A 6,869-nucleotide genomic window follows, 5' to 3' on the forward strand; every position below is an offset into this window, starting at 1 on the left:
CCAGGCTCCCGAAGTTCCAAAACACTGACTTACAAGTAGACGCCTTTCCGGGTGCGAAATTCCACCATGCTTCAAACCTAATTCAAAGGGCGCAGATTCTGGAACTTCCAGAGAGAATAATTTTATCTTTTGGACTCAATAATCGCCAACAAAGACTTAAAATTAGGGCGATCAGGGAACTCCAAACTTTGATCAAAACAGCTCGAGACAGGTTTCCGAACGCAGAAATTTTTGTTCCTGAGATCAATTTTTCTAGAGCCCTCCCGATCTCGGAACAACTAATGCTGGAGGACATTAATGTTTACATCCAGAAACACTGCGATTGTATCCCCTCCCTCCCGAGTTCTGAGAAATTCGAGGTGGAAAGGGATGGCATTCACTGGAAGCCCTCCACCGCAAAATCGATGCTTTTACATTGGGCCATGTTTTTAAACTACCCATTAACTTTAGCCGAACACCAGGCGTAGATAACCTCATAGTTAATCTATCTAAAACGTTCATTCTATCTTCCGATCAGCGTGCTTTACTCTCTAAAGGACTTACTTTTATTCCTACACCGACTGGTTTTAAGACGAAAAAGACAGAACTCTTAGGTGATCTACAAGCATACCACCGCCGACTCCAGCTTGAATCTTATTTTGAGGGTAAAAAACTCCAAAAAAAGAAACTCCCATTTACAGGCCCCTCTGAATGGACACCATCTTTGTCTAGTTTACCGAAGAATATAAGACAAATAGTTAGAGCAGATTTATACGCTTATCGCCACCTCAACTGGGGACTGGATGTGTGTCACAATTTAACACGAGGGGAGAAAAAGCACTTGGGGAGTTAAGTAACAACACGAACATTGTCATAAAACCAGCCGATAAAGGTAACGCGATCGTAATTTTAGATAGGGCCCAATATTTATGGGAGGGTCATCGACAGCTCGATGCGAAAGAATATTATCGACCCCTGGACAGACCCATTTATCTCCAAACGGCGAGAGAGATTAAAAATTTACTCGAGGAAATGTGTCACCAAAAGATCATTAGCCCAAAACAGAAGGAATACCTCCTGGGGGATGGGAACCCCAGACCCAGGAGGTTTTACTTACTCCCAAAAATCCACAAAGGCCCGGAATCTTGGAGTAAACCTCATGAAATTCCACCTGGGCGTCCCATAGTTTCCGACTGTAATAGTGAGACGTACTTCACCGCGGAGTACATTGAGTTCTTTCTTAACCCACTTTCGCAGAAACACGCCAGTTACATTAAGGACACGTGTGATTTCCTCGAGAAGATTAGCCGACTCCAAATTCCACAAAATGCGTTTTTGTTTACCATTGACATAGACAGCCTCTACACTAACATCGAAACCGATGTTGGTGTGGAGGCTGTCAAGAAATGTTTTGAAAAATACCCCGATCCGAATCGTCCGAACGATTACATACTTAAACTTTTAGAAATCAATTTGACAAAAAACGACTTTGAATTTGAGTCTAAATTCTACCTACAAACAAAAGGGACTGCGATGGGGAAAACCTTCGCACCCTCGTACGCAAATATTTTCATGGCGCAGTGGGAGGAGTCGGCGTTATCTTCTTACTCTCTCAGGCCTTTCCTTTACTTTCGATTTCTTGATGACATTTGGGGAGTTTGGACCCACTCCAGAGATGAGTTTTTGGCTTTCACGCAACATTTAAATAACCATCAGAAATCTATCAAAATTAAGCACACGCTCGATTTTCGAGAAGTGAATTTCTTAGATGTTACGACATATAAGGGGCCAAAATTCTCAGAGACCGGTTGTTTGGACTTTCGGGTTTACTTCAAAGAAACAGATACTCACTCGCTTTTACATAGACGGAGTTTTCACCCGAAGCATACTTTTCGGGGTATAGTGAAATCCCAACTTCTCAGATTTCACCGTATCTGTTCTGAGTCGTCGTCTTTTTTGAACGCCACAAAAACCCTTTTCTCAGCTTTACGCAAACGCGGCTACTCCAGATCTTTCCTACGCCAGATTCTTAAAACTTTTCGTGACCCCAGACAACCGAAACCCGGGGAATCGACACCCAAAGATAAAATAATTCCTCTAGTGGCACATTATTCGGATCAAAGTATACAGCTTAATTTAGCGGTGAAAGCTAATTTTGAAAAATTTCTATTTAATTCTAACTTTTTGCAGAAACACAAACCGATTGCAGCTTTTAAAAGAAACCAAAATCTTAAAGATCTTCTAGTACGCAGCAAACTACCCACTCCGCCTGCTAGAAGTAGAAGCAGCTCCCTTAAATATTTTGCTCCCCAGAAGCTCGTCAAGAGCAGGTCCACGGGTCGAATCTTTCGCCTGCAACATCTGTTGCACTCTCGAGTGTCCAATTGCGTGTATTTGATATTTTGTGTCAAGTGTCGTAAACAGTACGTGGGACAGACAAAGAACGAACTATGTAATCGGATATACCAACATGTATATTGTATCACTCATAAAGTCGAAAAACGCAGATATCTGGTCCAGCACTTTATGTCCCACGGGCTGACTTCCTTACGCTTTTTGGGCCTACAGGCGAGTCTGTTTTGGTCCTTGAGTGACCGCCTGAGGGCGGAAAAGCTCTGGATGAAACGCCTTGACACAATGTATCCTAGAGGCCTCAATGAGACGTGAGTTATCGGTGCAGTTATCTGTTCTATTTTTATTTACTTTTTTCTATTTTTGGAATTGACTTACACTTTACATATCTCTTCTTGAAGATTGACTGCACCGAAACCCACTCTAAACCTACCCCTCACACCTAAAACCCTTTTCATTTTAAACTCACATGTTGAACCCCACCTGACTATGATGGACTGCACCTAACCCTAATCCTAACCTTAACCCTGATATCTAAACACACTCAAAACCTACCTTTACATCTACACCCACTCAGAAACTACCCTAACCTAAACCCACTTAAAACCTACCCTTACACCTAAACCCACTCAAAACTTACCCTTACACCTAAAACTTTACACCTATACCCACTCAAAACCTACCCTAACCTTAACCCACTTAAAACCTACCCTTACACCTATACACACTTAACTAACCTTTACACCTAATACTTTACACCTACACCCACTCAAAACCTACCCTAACCTTAACCCACTTAAAACCTACCTTTACACTTAAACCCACTTAAAACTAACCCTTACACCTAAAACTTTACACCTACACCCACTCAAAACCTACCCTAACCTTAACCCACTTAAAACCTACCCTTACACCTAAACCCACTTAAAACTAACCCTTACACCTAAAACTTTACACCTACACCCACTCAAAACCTACCCTAACCTTAACCCACCTAAAACCTACCTTTACACCTAAACCCACTCAAAACTTACCCTTAACACCTCTAACCCTTTCTAATGGAAACCTAGATTTTTGAACCCCACCTGATGCAGCCCTACTTATTTCAACCCACAAAAAACTATTATTAGCTTATGTGTTGGAGTCAACACAGACTGGGTGGCTGGGGCTCTCTGCTTGGTCCTCTCACCGGAGCTTTGGGCCCACTGGAAGCGACCAGTTGAGAGAAGGCCTGTGCACAACCGGGCCTGGGCCCTTTGGGGCCTAGGCTTAGGATATTACAATTCCCTAACCTAACCCTAACCCTAACCCTAACCCTAACTAACCTAACCCTAACCCTAACCTAACCCTAACCTAACCATCCCTATATCCTAACCTAACCAACCTAACCTAATGGAACTTTTGCAACAGAAGGTGCTGTGGCTTAGTTGGTTAAAGTGCCTGTCTTGTAAACAGGAGATCCTGGGTTCAAATCCCAGCAGTGCCTTTTTAGTGTGTTGTGCACCTCAGGAACTTAGATGTTTAGAAATGTGTGCTTTTCTAAAAGCCAACAAAAAAAGGTTATTCAAGTAAATTTGCTGCACTTATCAAGGGTACAAGCCAATCCTGTTCACAAATCTTTCCTTGGCTATATTTTGATGATACTCTGACATGCTAAAGCACTTTTCCAACAGGGTACTGTGGCTTAGCTGGTCAAGGTATATTTCTTATAATCAAGATATCCTGGTTTCAAATCTTAGCAGTGCTTATCTGACAGTGACTGTGCTATCTGGCCCCTCCTGAGGATAGGAGGTCCTGACACCTCCTATTGAAAGTGTGTTCAATTCTTAATTCTTGGGAAGTTGATTTCCTTACTACAGAGAGTGTAACCTCAGAGTGTTGACAACACAACATGATGAGCTCTGTGGTGCAATGGATAGTGCATTGTACTTCTAGATTGCAAAATGTGGCCATTCAAAGGTTGTGGGTTCAAGTCCCAACAGTCACTGTCTTAGTCATTTTGCTAAGCACACTTGGCCAACGAACAAGTCTATCTGACCACCAAAACTTTTTTCTCAAACAAACACATTCATGCTCGCAATAGCATGGCCTATTCATTGATCTGATGACCTCCCATGGAGACTTTGCAGCACAAGGTGCTGTGGCTCAGTTGGTTAAAATGCCTGCCTAGTAAACAGGAGATCCTGGGTTCAAATCCCAGCAGTGCCTTTGTAGCGTGTTGTGGCCGCTGAGTCTCTAAGATGTAAACGGCACTTTGTAGGAGGGCCAATCGGGTTGAGCCACTTGTTGACCTCATAGAGACTTGGTGGTGGCACCACTGGAAAGAGCACCCTTGAAAATGGGGGGGTAGGGCTTGCTTTCATGCCTCTGTCACCGTTATGGCAATCCGGCATGAGCATGGTGGTTTTCATCCCTATATCCTAACCCTAACCCTTCATCCCTAACCTAAAGTTATGGCAATCTGGCATGAGCATGGTGGTTTTCATCCCTATATCCTAACCCTAACCATCCCTATATCCTAACCATCCCTATATCCTAACCTAACCCTAACCCTGACCTCATAGAGACTCGGCGGTGGCACCACTGGAAAGAGCACCCTCGAAAATGGGGGGGTAGGGCTTGCTCTCATGCCTCTATCACCTTGCTGGCAAAAGTTATGGCAATCCGGCATGAGAATGGTGGTTTTCATCCCTATATCCTAACCCTAACCCTAAGCACACTTGGCCAACGAACAAGTCTATCTGACCACCAAAACTATTTTCTCAAACAAACACTTTCATCCTCTCAATAGCATGGCCTATTCCTTGATCTGATGACCTCCCATGGAGACTTCGCAGCAGAAGGTGCTGTGGCTCAGTTGGTTAAAGTGCCTGTTTAGTAAACAGGAGGTCGTGGGTACAAATCCCAGCAGTGCCTTTGTAGTGTGTTGTGGCCACCGAGTCTCTAAAATGTAAACGGCACTTTGCAGGAGGGCCAATCGGGTTGAGGCACTTGCTGACCTCATAGAGACTCGGCGGTGGCACCACTGGAAAAAGCACCCTTGAAAATGGGGGGGTAGGGCTTGCTCTCATGCCTCTATCACCTTGCTGGCAAAAGTTATGGCAATCCGGCATGAGCATGGTGGTTTTCATCCCTATATCCCTAACCTAAACCCTAACCCTAACCCACCCTCGAAAATGGGGGGGTAGGGCTTGCTTTCATGCCTCTATCAACTTCCTGGCAAAAGTTATGGCAATCAGGCATGAGCATGGTGGTTTTCATCCCTATATCCTAACCTAAACCCTAACCTAACCCTAACTTGCTGACCTCATAGAGACTTGGCAGTGGCACCACTGGAAAGAGCACCCTCGAAAATGGGGGGGGTAGGGCTTGCTTTCATGCCTCTATCAACTTCCTGGCAAAAGTTATGGCAATCAGGCATGAGCATGGTGGTTTTCATCCCTATATCCTAACCCTAAACCTAACCTAACCCTAACCTTGGTTACCCTACCAGCCCCTGAACCTAACCTTAATAACCCTTAGAGCAATACCCACATCAGCTCCTAAACCTAACCTGGGGTACCCTTACAATAATACCCCCTTTGGGATGTACTTATTTTATTTTATTTTATTTTACTAAGAGCTGTGTTTGTGTCGCCTCTTCGGCCGCTCTTGGGTGAGGTTCTTAGCTGGCTTCAGTTGAGGGCAAGGATTGTGCACAACCAGAAAGCCTGGGCCCTTGATATTGGGACGGCCAGGCCTTGGATTTCGTACATTTTCCTAACCTATATCCTAACCCTAACGCTTATAGCAATCCAGCTATGAGTGTGCTAACCCTAATCACTATATCCTTAACCTAACCCTAACCCAGACACAACATGGTGCATAATGTGGGCTCTGTTGGTGCAATGGATAGCGCGTTGGACTTCAAAATTACAAAATGTGGCCATTCAAAGGCTGTGGGTTCAAGTCCCAACAGAGTCACTGCCTTATTCATTTTGCTAAGCACACTTGGCCATCGAACAAGTCTATCTGACCACCAAAACTCTTTTCTCAAACAAACACTTTCATGCTCACAATAGCATGGCCTGTTCATTGAACTGATGAGCTCCCATGGACTCTTTGCAGCAGAAGGTGCTGTGGCTTAGTTGGTTAAAGTGCCTGCCTAATAAACAGGAGTTCCTGGTTTCAAATCCCAGCAGTACCTTTGTAGTGTGTTGCGGCCGCCTAGTCTCTAAGATGTAAACGGCACTTTGTAAGAGGGCCAATCGGGTTGAGGCACTTGTTGACCTCATAGAGACTTGGCAGTGGCACCACTGGAAAGAGCACCCTCGAAAATGGGGGGGTAGGGCTTGCTTTTGTGCCTCTGCCACCTTCCTGGCAAAAGTTATGGCAATCTGGCATAAGCGTGGTGGTTTTCATCCCTATAGCCTAACCTAACCCTAACTAACCTAACCATAACACATGAACAGGGTGCTTTTCAGCTCTAAATGAACACACAGTTTCACTGGTCTCTTCACGACTGCCGCTCTCGTTACGGCTTTATCTCTCACTCGCTA

At 44.4% G+C, this 6,869-nt stretch overlaps 2 non-coding genes across 2 annotated transcripts; both read left to right on the plus strand.

Annotated features, from left to right (window-relative positions):
• Positions 1 to 3,743: 3,743 nt before the first annotated feature.
• On the plus strand, positions 3,744 to 3,817 carry trnat-ugu (transfer RNA threonine (anticodon UGU)). The gene has a single exon. It is a non-coding gene; the product is annotated as a tRNA-Thr (tRNA).
• A 2,626-nt stretch (positions 3,818 to 6,443) lies between these two features.
• trnai-aau (transfer RNA isoleucine (anticodon AAU)) lies at positions 6,444 to 6,517 on the plus strand. The gene has a single exon. It is a non-coding gene; the product is annotated as a tRNA-Ile (tRNA).
• Positions 6,518 to 6,869: the final 352 nt, after the last annotated feature.

This window comes from Myxocyprinus asiaticus, unplaced genomic scaffold (genome assembly GCF_019703515.2).
Source record: "Myxocyprinus asiaticus isolate MX2 ecotype Aquarium Trade unplaced genomic scaffold, UBuf_Myxa_2 HiC_scaffold_106, whole genome shotgun sequence".
In the NCBI taxonomy this organism is placed as follows: domain Eukaryota; kingdom Metazoa; phylum Chordata; class Actinopteri; order Cypriniformes; family Catostomidae; genus Myxocyprinus; species Myxocyprinus asiaticus.